Raw genomic sequence first — 15,039 nt, 5'->3', positions numbered from 1 at the left:
ACTGGGACCTTTGTTCATAAGAGCCATCATAGCGACCTCATTTGGAAGGGATTTGCCAAATAGACCCTACAGGAGAGATAATAGTTATACAAAAGTGAGATAATTAGGGGACATGGTTTAATTTAAATGAATTACTACAGAATTATGTCCTGCATTTGGGTAAGTATAGGTTTGAAGAGTTAAGTAATTGAAATACTGGAAATAGTTATTAAAGTTTCGGTCACTTTTACTGTCGACCGGCAAAAAATTTCAGGGCAAAATTTAGTCATTTTAACGGGAATTTTTGCGTGAGGGTAAAGTCACGCGAATGAACCGTGCTGACTAACAGAAAGCTGCTTGGTTCTAAAGTTCATACACTATTTACAATGGTCCTTTTGTTACTGAAAAATGTTGTTAAAATGTCCTATTATTAATGTGACTGTGTACTCTTACTTACAATACGGACATTTTCCATGGCTTCTCTCTTCGGCACATGTTTGATTGCCACCTGTTCTCCAAGGGAAAGAAAAAATAAGATTTTTTTTGTAAGAATGTTTTACAATTAATTAACTTTATGTGCAGAGGTCACATGATTCCAGTAATTAACCTTGATGTAACTTTTAATGAATTTAAATTCCAACTTCCAAGAGTGCAAAAAAACTACCTTTCGTGAATCGGACAAACGGATCCCTTCGTAGACAGATCCATATGATCCTTGACCCAGCATTTGCATAGTTTTATAGTGCTGCAAGACGTCCCCTGTTAAAAAAAAGAGGGACATACAAAATTTACAGTATAATCCACAAAAAACAAATGCAGATTAAAGATAGCTGTGGAATGGACACATTATTGTGGCGCCTCACACAGCCAAAATCCATCCCCAGTTCACATTTTCATTTGGATAATGAAGACAATGTCCATAAAAATGTTAAAACTGAGGTACTTTTTGCACATTTTATGAGTCATGTTGGGGCTTGTTATATAAACTGACCTTTCTTTCCCTTTGAACTTATATGGATAATTTCATCCTCATTCTTCCAAGAAATGTCATCTGATGTCGAAGCTGAGTTGTTCTCCTCAGTCATAGATGGCACAGTCAGAGAAGGACTGCTGTTGTTTGTGCTGATGCCTCTTAGCTCTTGACTGGGAATGTCTTTATCCTCACCCTGCACACTGGTGAGAGAAGACACACAGCTGTGCCTGCTGTGAACTGAGTTGATGTTCTCCTCAGTCATAGATGGCACAGTCAGAGAAGGACTACTGTTATGTGAGCTGATGCCCCTTAGCTCTTGACTGGGAATGTCCTTATCCTCCTGCACACTGATCAGAGAAGGCACAGAGCTGTGCCCGCTGTACACTGAGTTGTGTTCAGTGTTGCTGTTCTGTTCAGCTTCCCCATCAGAGCATCCCTCAGGCTGTTGGCAGCTGTCATTTCTGCACTGACTCTGTTGGGCTTCGGTGGAAGTTGTCTTGGATCTCCGAGACAAAGCCCATCTAAAGAACCCCTGTTTCTTCTTCTTCTTCTTCTCTACTCTCTCTGGGACAGGCATAGATGCAGCAGCATCTTCCTTTACAATATAACTGCCAGATTTGCACTGACCCATCGCTCCAGATGTCTCTGATGTTCTGTCACTAACTGATCACAAGTCCACTGAACTTAAATAGCACGGATCGAACGAATGAAATACAAAAAATCGTGAGATAAAACACAGATCGAGAGATATAAAACAATTTGAGCAATTTTTCACCACACATGCAACAGAAATACTAGTCAGATCGCTTATACAGCCAGAAAACAACTGAACTAACGTTACTCGGAAAACCTGAGAAGAGTCTGTGACGTCAAAGTAGTGAAGCAAAACCAGGGGCGACTCTGTCTGTGACGTCACAACTAGTGACGCGCGTTCGCCAAGGTTATTTTTCAAATGTTTTTGTCAGCGCAGAAACTTGCAAAGAATAACTGCTGTTGTTTTGACAGAAAATATATATCTTTATAAACTTATATGTAAGGGATAATCCACGGCTAGCTGTGAATTAATTTTTTTTACCAAAATTAATCAAAAGTGCCCCTCTCAAACAAATATCAGTGATAATATTGTGGTCAATTAAACAAAATCAATTTGATTATAATTAACATGACAAAGTACGTGCAAAACTAAAGTAGCCTAAATTCACCTTTATTTTGATGTTTCTGTCAGTGTGAGAAGACTGTGAAATTGCATGCTGCCACGCGGATCGAGCAGATCTGCAGTCTCGGCCACGGGTGTCTATCATCAAGTGGCTTTCGCATTGTGCATCCAGTGTAAACACGGAATATATATTTTTAATAATATCAAATACATACATTGATGGCTCATTGTTCGTAGTTGATCTGCATGCAATTTGACAAGCATTAAAACCATTGTTGCATTTTTCCCTTACTAGTACATGTGAAAACAGAGATTTTGCATTGGTTAATGCAGTTTCATTGATCCATTTTGTCTTACTACATAAATATTTACGAGGGACACTTAGCTTCTTTCTTTCTTTTTTTTTTTTTGCTTTCAGTACAGAATAAAATATAAGCATGACATAAATGGATTTATTTAAATAATGCTTTCAATGATTTTACTGGATTTTACTCTTACTGGATACAAATGTCTGAATATATAAATACAAATAATGTAAAATAAAGTCACAAATAAGGTCCAGTAACGACTCTGGCTTTCGCTGATGACCTGGTGCTGATTGGAGGATCTTGGAGCAATATGACCCACAATTTACTCCTGCTGGACGAGTTCTGTCAGAACACCTACACGAAATTTCCATTCCCTAGGAAGTGTTGTAGCTACCATAATACCGGGTCTAAAAGATTATAATGAGCTTTAATAAAACAATCTAAAACATTTACAATGAACAAGGAACAGATCATGCATGGCAGACAGTGGTTATGGAATGCATATTTATTATTTTATTGCATATTTCATATTTAATGAAACATTGATGGCCAGCTGGGTGTGGGAATGAAGGTGGACTAGAGGTAGATCCGTGCATCTGAGGATCAACTATCTCCTAAGCTGTTTGGTAGAGAAAAGAAAATGAAAAAGATGTTAGAGCATTCTATAAGGAAAGTTACTGTGGGTTAAAATACTTATATTGGAAAGTGAACACCATGTAAAATGTAGAAACATGAACACAATACTGTCAACAACCACCTCAATAGATACTAAACAGCTGTGGCACTGAAATCAGATTGAACATGATTCTCACAGTATTTAATTAAAAAATTAAAGGTGCTCTAAGCGATGTCACGCGTTTTTAAAGCCAAAACATGTCACATACAGCAAACATCTCCTCACTATCTGCTAGCTGCCTGTCCCCTGAACACACTGTAAAAAACACGGTCTCTGTAGACAGCCCAGGCTCCACAAACGCTCGGCAAGCTTCAAGCACTCTCTATGAAATGGATAATTACACAATCAAATTCATGAATATTACACAATTTTTTTTTAACATTAAAAATACAGAGGGGTGGAATGGTACATGTATTCGTATTGAACCGAAACGTTACGGGCGTCACAGTTTGGTGCATGAATATACACTGAGAATACACGGTATAAAAATAAATAAAACTCGCGTGCAAATTAAGGGACACCTGATCTGTAGCTCCACTTTAGCTCTGTGGCATGAACAGGCTGCGATGTCAAGATTGCAATGCTGGAGTGTGTGTGTGTGAGAGTGTGTGTGTGTGTGAGAGTGTGAGTGTGAGTGTGAGTGTGAGTGTGTGTGTGTGTGTGTGTGTGGATACTTCCTGACGCGGCCGCCGGCTTAAAGTTGCAAGTGCGGATTTTCCGCTCACGGGCACCAGGGGGGTGCGAAACGACCACCATTCAACCCGAAATAAGTAATATAACCATTCCAATGACTCCGAAGCTGTTCAGTTAAGGTAAAAAAGTTACTTAGATCACCTTTAATCATTAGTTGATTGACCTTATCGATCGATTAACGATTAACTGATAAGCGGCTATTTTCCTGAGAATGTACATTTCTCACGGTATCAATAATGTCTTTAACATGAAAAGCAAAATATTGCTCATATACTGAAAAACAAATGCATGTTATATTGCTCAATTTATGTTTTATTGTTTAACAGTTGGGATACGGTACAGATAATGGCATTTATGTAGTTTAACAAAATTAAAGAAAATTAAAATAGGCTACATAAAAAATAATTGTGCACTGGCTCACCTGTTGCATGTGAAACATTAAGCAACATAAAATACATTTTAAATAAAAATCTATATGGGTAGGCTTAGCCTACACTATATTAAGCCTACATATAATAATCTATCTGGTAAACTACTTATATGAAAAACTTGAAACATTAGCAGCAGCACTTATAATCCCCTCACCATCAGTGGTGCTAACTGGCATCATCTCTTTTTCGATAATGCCGCAAATCCTCAGAGTAATGCCCTCCGCTTTCCTGTGGTCACATACTCGCCTTCCCACCACAGCAGCGATTGTAGGTTTTGAAGGCGACAGACTTCCTCCCTGCAACACGGCTGCATGCAATTTATGAAGGTGGTATCTTAGCGAACTCGTAGAGCTGTTGTACTTAAAACTGAAATCAAAATGGACCCTATTTACTTTGTTAGCGCATATTACTAGTCTTGTGGTGAATGTATCTGTGCAAGTTAATACACACTTGCCGTCGTAATCTTTAATCAAAGTCTGAAAAGTTACTTCCGGTCTGGAATGGCGTTCCTTCCTTGATGATGTAGGGTTGACGGCTTGGGTTGGGAAACGCTTAACCACTCCCCTCAAACCGTTAGTCTGCTATGAGTGAGAGATGGAGAGGAGGAGCGCTAGAGTAAAACCCTGCCCTCTGTTCAATATTCCGTTTCACTGGGAAATACGTCACAACACTGGAGAAAAGTTGTTTGCAACTTCCGGTTCACGCGGACTTTAATCGTAGTACCGCAGAGTTCACTCCGTTTTGACCGCCTCTTGTTTGGTTTCTTTTTTGCCGCCTCAAGTTTGTGTCGGGTCTCTCGCCGCCCACGTTCGCAATGTTCAATTAGCCGACAATTAATTTATTTAATCGAGTAAATTCTTGTCGACAATTAATCGATTAACCGTTTACATCCCTATACAGGACATCATTCAAACTGTTTACTTATATCATAATAAAACAACATTGTGCTTTTGTCAAACTGTAACCTACAACTGTCACCCAACCTAACACACACACACACACACACACACACACACACACACACACACACACACACACACACACACACACACACACACACACACACACACACACACACACACACACACACACACACACACACACACACACACACACACACACACACACACACACACACACACACACACACACACACACACACACACACACACACACAGTTTAAAAGCCAAAAATATTTATCCAACCCCATTTAAAAACAGTCTGTGGGTGCCATCTTTTGGACATTCATCATATTGCATTTGGTTTTCATTTCATTTGGTCCTAAAACGGAGCACTAATCTGTTTATTTTGAAGTTACACATTCTACATTGATTAACAAAGAAAATCAAATGTGTTTTTAATGGTAGTATTATTTTATACAGAAATACATTTATAATTCAGATGAGAATAAGTTAGTGTTAATTAAAATTAAGGAAAACAAATATATTGATCTGAAATATAGCAAATTCATTTTAAATTCATTCGAGTACAATTACCAAACATATCTCAAGGTCTTTTTCGTCTTTTTAATAATTTAATTAATAAACTAATTATATAAAACTATTGTCAATGCACTACAAATAAACTGGTTTTATGCCTTTACTTTATTAATAAACTTATTTAAAAAATACAAAAGCTTAAGACATTTATTTTCCTTTGGTGGTACAGCCTGAGACATGCACAATAAAACAAAATTGCCTTCTACATTTTTGTTTTGCTTTTCCCTCCATTGTACCGAACTCGTACCGAACTGTGATGTCTGTGTACCGTTCCACCCCTAATACAGAGTTACTGAAACGATTGTTGTCAGAATACACTTGTCTGTTAACAAACAGTTTGAACGTTCTTGTTCACTTTAAGATCTGAGGGGAGTTGCTTTCAGTACGGCTATAAAAGACAAACAAAATGATTTTCAAACTCACACAGACGCTTTTAACATTAAATAAAGCACATATACAGTTACTATACCTGAAATGATCATACTTTGTTGTTCCAGTGGCGACATCGCAGTAATAGTCTGGCTAGGACACGGTGTTACACATTCACTCATCTGAAAGAAGTAAATTAACTTAGTCATTGTATTACATGTAACAATCATGGTAATTACATGTATACCCCCTTTACAGTTACAGATCAAATACATGTAGAATATTAAACCTACATTTCAAATAAATATTTTAGCAAAACTTATGTTTTAGTCCGAATTACTGCACTCCCATCAACACACAACCATCAAATGTAAGTTATACGCTGGAGAAACACGTCTCAAGCAGGCACGGATTTATGGGTTTGACCGGTGGCCTACCCGATCAGATTAATAAAAACAATTTAAATTTTCTATTTTAATCAGATATATGTACAATAGGGTGGTCCTTATTTTTAAAGTATCCAATTGTCATGCTCTTAACCCTTCAAATTGTTCCTTTGTATAAGAAAATACATCATGCCAATTTTTATAGCAGTAACATAATAATTACTGGTAGCTCAATAACTTTAAACTTTCTGAGATTTTGATGATTTTCATAAAAACAGATCATTTGAATTGGTATTGTACCTGGCTGGTAAAATTCCAAAAAAAATCTCCATAAAAGCATCTATGCACCATATATTCCTAAATATGTATTTTAGATACATATCTCAGTTTACTTATTGTAGAAACTAAATCCAAATTAATCCATCCATGACCCGGTTTAGCAGATTTACCTTTCCTGGTGGAATCAATACATATTTCTATTGATGATCACCTTGGTTATTGTTTGGGTTTAGAGCACATTTTTTGGTTTAAAAAATTACATTACGTTCCTTGAAACTGACCCGGAACTTTGGCCGAATCAAGCAGATTATCAGGAGGCACAGGCAACCATGCAATGAAAGTCAATGATCACGCCGAGTGACCATTGCAGAGAAAGGAGACTGGCGTTTGTCGCGGTTTGGAAAGAAAGGGAGAAAACGTGACAGAATAACACGGTGGGCGGTGTGTGTGTGTGGCGAGCTGTACCTCCGGGAATGGTGCAAAAAAATAAAAAAAATAAAGAAGCGTCTACTACAAGTTGGGAACATAATGATTACATTATAAGAAAATTTTGCATTGGTGCATGTATGATGCTAAAACAGTTGACTGGTGGATTGGAGTGTTCCTTATTAACAGAGATAGTTATTTTCAAAAGTTCAGCTTCCAAAGACTGTGATCTAACTAAGCTTATGCTGAAAATAATGTCATTTAAATTAATAGATTGGTGTGCCAAAGTGACAGAGTCCTCACATAGACTGAGTTAAGCAAAAGTCTTATGACAAAAATGATAATAGGACATTATTATAGCCATAAAAAAAAAAAAAAATCATAGTACTTGGATACTTGAGTACATTTGAAGGCAAATACTTTTGTACTTTTACTCAAGTGAATGTTTAAAAGCATTTCTTTTACTTTTACTTGAGTAATATTTTACCTTGGGTATCTCTACTTTAACTCAAGTACATGGTATGTGTACTTCGTCCACCACTGACCATATCGCATATATCGATATAGTTCAAATTTGCGCTGTGATCCTTGCTCCAAGCAAGCTGCTGACCCGGAGCTCTCTGCGCTGCTCCCCGCGCCACCGCCCCTGCTTTTCCACTCTGCGTGCGTGTTTAGAGCATGTTATGTTATGTTATGAGAGGCGAATCATGACTACTTCAGAAAACCCAGGACAATAGGAACTACCAGGCAGTGACGTAAGTGTACGCTGAAATAAAGTCTTTCACCTCAGAAAAACAAACTTTCTTGTCCTGTCAGCCGTTATACTGTACTCTATAGCGCACACATCAATTGCACACGCAAATGCGTCGGTGCGCGCTGTGTATCTCCTCCCTGTATATAAAGTACAAAATAAACTACGGGCATGCAACGCCGTTACGTTGTAAATTACACGAAATAAAAGTAATGCATGTGTGTGTGTTAAATTGTGTAAACATGTGCTGTATATATATATTGTCATGATCCTGCCATTTAGTCTTTAATTTTCCCTGGTCTTGAGGCAGGATCATGGCAGACCCATGTTTTATGTGTAAGCACATGGCCATTTGTTTGGGCTGTGTGCTTGCGTTGTCTCGTTCTCTGCCCCACCCCCCTTGTTATCCTTGTTTAGTCATTATTGCTTCACCTGTGTCACCTGTTTCCTTCATTAGTTTCTCCCTATTTAATCCCCTTGTGTTTGCTGTCCTGTGCCGGTTCATTGCCAATCTTTATGTGAAGATTCATTCGTGAGTAACCTGTTGAGAAGTCTTGTGAAGTGTTTGATCCTGTCTTAGCTGTTAGTTTATTGTTCAGTTTTCTGTCAGTCTTAGTCTAGTCTTGTTAGTCTATCCTGTCTTGTTTTGCCCCCTCTTGGGTTTTGTTTTCCCTGTTTTTCTGTAATAAACCCTTGAGATGTCTGCAAATGGTCTGTGATTGGGTTCTCTCCTTCTAAACCATAATATATATATATATATATATATATATATATATATATATATATATATATATATATATATATATATATGGAAAATTATAACACGTTTACACAATTTTTTTTAAATATATTTTCAATGTAAATTTTGAGAATCATAATTAATAAATCGCAGTTTGGTTGCATGAACAAAGGCACTCACTCTCTTGTAACTTAGCAACGTAGGGCGTGACATGCTAACACCGTGTCCTAACTGCACACGACGCCGCGACACGCGATAAAAGGTTATTTTCCATGTTAATCAGAATGTTTGTCCTAACCAGCGACGATTCTATTTTAGAAACGGTTTCTATTTTTCTGCGACGTCGCGCTGGAACAACAAACACAGAGTGTGGCAATGATATTCTCAGGTACTGTTTATGTGCTTTATTTAATGTTAAAAGCGTGAAATGTGACTTTGAATATCATTTAGTGCTCCAGCTTTGTAGCTGTAAAAGCAACAATGGATAATTCACCTCAGATCTTGAAATTAAACAAATGGAAACAAGAACGTTAAAACTGTGAACAAACAAGTGTATTATTTGACAAAGATTGTTTTAGTAACTCAGTAGCCTATGTATTTTTTAAATGGTGTAATATTTGTAAAATTTGATTATGTAGATACTTATCCATTTTCTTGCGAGTGCCGTCAAGAATCAAGATTACTCTAGTGCTGTGCAGTGTGCACTTGCCGTGAGACTCCGCCCACACGCTGTTCTGATTGGCTGTGATTTTTGATTGACGTTGTGGCGTCTCACAGTCGTGTAACGATATATATCGCCATAGACACTTAATATCAATAAAAAATGCGTTTCGGTCATGTAAAAGTATAGTTGTGCCATATCGTACTATAGCTAATAGTTTGTGTGCGAATAGTTCGCGTCAAAACCATTCACATCTATCTGCGTCGCGAATTGAGACGTCTGTGACGTTCAGAGCTTCAACATTCCAAAACTTTCGCGCCGACAGCTGAGAAAACATGGACACTTCATCATCATCATCATCATCCAGTGAAGACGAGCTTTTCATTTTCTTTAAAAGACAGAAAAGAAGGTTTTGGGTGCACCCAATCTTAAAGAACAGAGAGTCTGAAGGGGAGTATGCTAATGTCCACTTTTAGTTTCCTCTCTCCTTTTTCTCACATAGGTGTCCCTGAGGTTTTTCCAGTTTTTTTGCGTCTTCAACTAAACACAGTGCGTTTTGTAATGTCAATACACATTACATGTAAAACACGAAGTAACAAATTAAAATCATTTGACTAGAAACTGTAGATATCACACAAAGAATATATAGCATACTAAAAGCAGCCCTTAATAATCTCACTACATTTTGTTACATTTTCAAAGTAAACACGGTCTCTTGTCTCTATCTTTGACGATAATAGTGTTAGCTTTCTATCCCAGATTTAGTTTAGCCTGCTAGCCTACACAGCACAGGACTATACAACGACTAAAACTATCACACAACATTCTCACAGTCGTGAGAACCGAGTTGGTTGGCAATGCTACGCCACACAATCGTTGTCCTTGTAGTATGTGATTAGCTGAAGCCTTTCCCGTCGCCGCAAAAGTACAAATAAATCGACATTGAAGCGGAAAAAATAAGCCGTTTTTTCGCCGCAGCACATTTGCGTTCACAAGCACTCATTACACAAACAGCTAATCAAAAAATAGAACCATCGGGCGAATTATTCGTGCGTTAAAATCGCGTCCAGTGTGAAAGGACCTTAACAACTGCCGTGGAGTGATAAGTGGAAAGTGAGTGCTGCAGCGATTGTTGATAAAACAGGTAAAGTCAGACCAATGTCGTCTGCAAATTATGCAAGACCGTCGTCGTTTTTTCTATGTTTATATTTAACACTTTGCACTATTTTATTACACTTTATTAAGCATTTCTTACGTATTCTTTAATTTTGCACCTTAATGTAAAGAGATAATTGTTAAGTGTTCATTGTGATTTTAGACTTATGTTTACATTTTAATTATTTGAGTGTTTTCCATGGTTGTGTTGACATTTCTGCCTTTATAACTGAGGGGATTATAATCAGAGGAAGGTTAAGTTTAAAATAAAAAATGTTTAAATGTAATATATGTGTCTCCTGGTCCTTATTTTAAATAGGTCATAAAAAAATATTAATAATTATCGACATCGACCGATATGAAACACTTATATCGTGATACAGTTTTCAGCTATATCGCCCAGCCCTATTTCAATGTATAAGTTTTCTTTACTGACTGACTCACTCATAAAAGATATTTTTTTGCTGAAATAATGTATGTAACTTCTGTTGCTGTTTGCGGTCAGGGACTATTATTTCCAGCGGCTTTTAGTGATTTTACTTCATGAAAGTTGCATAGATACATATTTTTCGGCGTTAATAAATGTATTGTGTGGTAACTGTTATATAAAAGCAGTAAGGTACTCAAGGCTAGTGTTGGATCATAATTAAATTATCATCTTAATGCTTACATGGTTGAAAACAACAAAAGCACATCCATGTATGACGTAGCGGAAGCGTTTTTGAACTGCAAGATTCTTTAATCTGTAGATTAAATACATAAATAAATAAAAATAAAGTACCTGATAGTGAAGTTTGTGGGAGAAGAGACAAGATCTATAGCAAAATGATGGCCTCTCACGGTGGCTCCATACAAAGACCAGTCGCTGATGGAGGCACCACAGCCAAAATGGACAGGAGTTCTGCAGAGTCAGGTAAGCAGAATAAAATACTGTAAATAAACAGTATTAAAACAAAGGGTTAATTCACTAGTACACATGACCTTCCATGGCTTAATGCTTCCATAAATTAAATTTAGGAACTTCATTTTTAATATTCATAATAATTTAACAGAGGTGGAAAGTAACTAACTACAAACACTTTCGGGTTAGGTGTAAACAGCCCCTTAGTGGCGAAACAATGTAATCGATAAATGCGTTACTCTATATGCTGATTTACTCTATTTTGATCGCTATCGTAGACATCAGTGTCAGGCGCGGAGTTTGCGGGGGGGCAGGGGGAGCATTGCTGTTGGCTGAAACGGGTAATTGTATTTTTTTTTAAAGATATATTATAAATATTTTAAATAACACAAAACAACTAAATGGTGGAAGGTAATACATCTGATTTCATATACTGCTTTAGTAAAAAAAAAAGAAAAAAGAATTCAGGGCTCTGGGTCATGTGACAGGCTAACGTAAGTCCAGCGATTCTCAGCTAGCATGTAATAGCGTTGTAGTTATCTGGTCGGACTCGTTACACCAAAATATGGACATAAGGAGATTTTTAAAACGTCGAGCTCCAAATGACACAAATAGTCAGTCATCGGGATCTAAGGATACAACACAAACAACAGTAACCGATGATGACGATATGCAAACAGACACTGCTGTGAAATTGGAGGGAACACCGAGCAGCTCTGGATCAGCAGCAGCAACCGTTAGCAGTCCTGGCGTTCACTCCACGGCCACAGATGCGCTAGCTGCAGGTAACACCAACAAAGATGATCTTGGAGAAAAAAACGGCTGTCCCAAGCAACCTGCTCTGCCCCAATTCCCCTTAAAATGTTTTGGAAGTACAAAACGATTGTTTTCCACTTACTTCTACAAGAATTACTCTTGGCTTGAGTATTCCGTTAGAAATGATTCAGTCTACTGTTTTGCCTGTCGCCATTTCCAGACTGAAAGCTGCATTGAGGACACATTTAGAAAGGGCATGAGTGACTGGAAAAAAACTGAGCAGTAAACTAGAGAAACATGGGAAAAGCCAGGCCCATCTGAACTGTATGATTAAGTGGAATAACTTCCAAGCTGCCAGCTCATCCTCAAACGGATCTATTGCAGCTAAACTTTCTGAAAGCCATAAAACTACAGTAGAAAAGAACAGAGGTCATCTATGCAAAGTAGCTGATGTTGTGAGGCTACTGTCTAAACTTGGATTGCCCTTTCGTGGACACAAGGAGGGAGAAGAGTCAGAATCGCGTGGCAATTTCCTCGAGGTTTGCCGTTTTTTTATCGAAATGTGATGCTGATTTTGAAAACATGCAATCCAATATTTTAATGCCACAAGCCCAGATTTTCAAAACGAAATAATTGACATCTGTGCACACATGCTTTACAACAACATTGCTGAAAAGGTGCAGGAAACTGAATTTTTTTCCATAATTGCGGACGAAGCTAGGTCCTCCAAAACTGAGCAGCTGTCAGTGTGCATACGATATGCCGAGGAATTGGAAATCAAGGAGCGTTTTTTGTGTTTCATGGTTCTGCATCTCGCAACGCAGCTGGGATTGTGGAGGCCATCTACAAAGGGCTTGATATGTGTGGTGTTAAAAACATCCCGATTGTGGCACAGAGTTATGACGGTGCGTGTGTCATGTGTCTGGTGTGCAGCAGCGCATCAAAGAGACTCACCCATACGCAGCCTACATACACTGCTTAGCGCACAAATTAAATTTAGTGCTTGTGGAGTGCTGTTCCGTGAACCAATGTGTGAAATCATTCCTGAGCATTATTGACAATGTGTATTCACTGTTTTCGGAACCGTCAAACCACCAGAGATTTATTGAACTCCAAAAATCCTTGAACGTGAAAGTAACTGAAGTAGTTCAGCCCAGTGACACGAGATGGGCATGCAAGTGGAGATGTGATATCAGTGAAAAGTCACTACTCTGCGATTATGGAGAGTTTGAGAGAAATTAGTGAAGAGGGAGAGAAGTGGTCAGCGCAAGCCAGTGGTATCCATGACTTCATGTCGAAAATGTCATTCATTACAAGCCTTCTTGTGTTTGAGGAGCTACTGCGTGTGATCCACGTTACGCACAAGGCACTACAGTCATCCAACTGCACACTGACAGCCTGAAAGCACACTTCATGTCTAAAAGGCAAGCAGACTCCTGGAGCGATGTGTGGAAGTCAGTCAAACAGTTCTGCCTGGACAACAACATTGCCGTGCCCGAAGAAAACACTGATCGTCAGATTCACGTCCCCGCAGGCCCCGCCGCACCCAAAATGAAAATCCGCCCACCTCCCTTGATGGTTTCTTGATTACCAGTACTTTAGGGCAAAGGGAATCAACCCATGAAGAAACAGCAGAGAGTCCTGGCTATCAGCAGAAACTATATTTCCCCGTGCTGGACACTCTCATCAATGAGCTGGAAAGGAGGTTCTCCGGAGAGTCCATGGAGCTTGCACGCGCGTGTGCCGCAGTTTTGACATGCAACGAAAATGGAATTGATCCACTATTACAAAAATACACTCCTCTGGCACTAAAAGTTAATCCCCTTCTTGTTGCAGCCGAGATGAAGCTTGTCAAAGCCTCTGCTAACGCACCAATTTCAATTGAGCATCTTAAAAAGCTGTAAAAAAACCAACTTACCCAAATCTCTATAAACTTTCACAGTTATCGCTCACTCTGCCGATTGGATCATCTACCTCTGAGAGAAGCTTCTCTGCGATGAGGAGGATAAGGAACTGGCTGCGGTTGACGATGGGAGCAGTCAGGTTTTCTTCTCTTGCGATCCTTCACATCGAAAGCAACTTTACGGCCAAGCTCTCACCGGAGAACATTATCGACACATATGCAGGACGCAAAAAACGAAAATTACTGTTGCACTAGTCTGGACAATGTCTAGGTCTTTAAGTTTTATTTCTCTGCCAAATAACTGCTTAAGCTGGAGAAACTCAACACACTGCTTTCAATATGCTGTTCAATATGTTTCAAAAGTGGAGAGTATTGTGTGACTGTTCATTTTTCCCGTGTCTCAAAATGTTTTAAATGTTTCATGAAGTACAACAAAATGCGAAATACAACTTGTTTTTTTTAATCACTCTCATTGCCACAATGTGTTTTGAAAAAAGGAAAGAAAAACTTTAAAAATCTTTTCGTTTTGGTTGAAGATAATATTTTATCAGTGCAAAAGTGGTCCACATTTCATTGATCCTAATTGTGTCCGAACGAAGATGCGATGCGAAGTCAAGTGGCTGTTTATGCGAAGTTCTACCTGTTTACAAATATGATTGTATTGTTGTACTTTTTCTTGGGTAAAAAAATAAATGTGTGTTTATTTAGCATGTTTGTTTTGTCCATTTGTGCTAGTGGTGAGTTCCCCAATTGATAGGCCATGCAGGTCCCAGCTGCTACAATGATTATTTTATTTTTTTGCCCCCACTGGCTCGAATGTCAAACTCCGCCTATGATCAGTGTTTATATTTGAACTTTAAACTTTTATCCCAGTACTTCTATGATAATTTGAACTATTGTATCACAGAAATAATGGTACTATGAGGTTGAAAAGGCTTTTCAATGCATTCAATCTCACGTCGCGTCCACTTGAAAGGGATATTATGTCACTCAACACT

General features: G+C 38.4%; 1 long non-coding RNA gene across 1 annotated transcript; it reads right to left on the bottom strand.

Moving 5' to 3' along the window:
- Positions 1-6,205: 6,205 nt before the first annotated feature.
- Positions 6,206-14,831, bottom strand: LOC311284306. The gene is made up of 3 exons (XR_014626187.1): positions 14,057-14,831; positions 11,263-11,382; positions 6,206-6,266 (listed from the first exon to the last, which is right to left on the bottom strand). It is a non-coding gene; the product is annotated as an uncharacterized lncRNA (long non-coding RNA).
- Between the last annotated feature and the right edge of the window lie 208 nt (positions 14,832-15,039).

This window comes from Rutilus rutilus (assembly GCF_951802725.1).
Source record: "Rutilus rutilus genome assembly, chromosome: 24".
Lineage (NCBI taxonomy): Eukaryota > Metazoa > Chordata > Actinopteri > Cypriniformes > Leuciscidae > Rutilus > Rutilus rutilus.
This window is presented reverse-complemented; position numbering and strand designations above follow the sequence as displayed.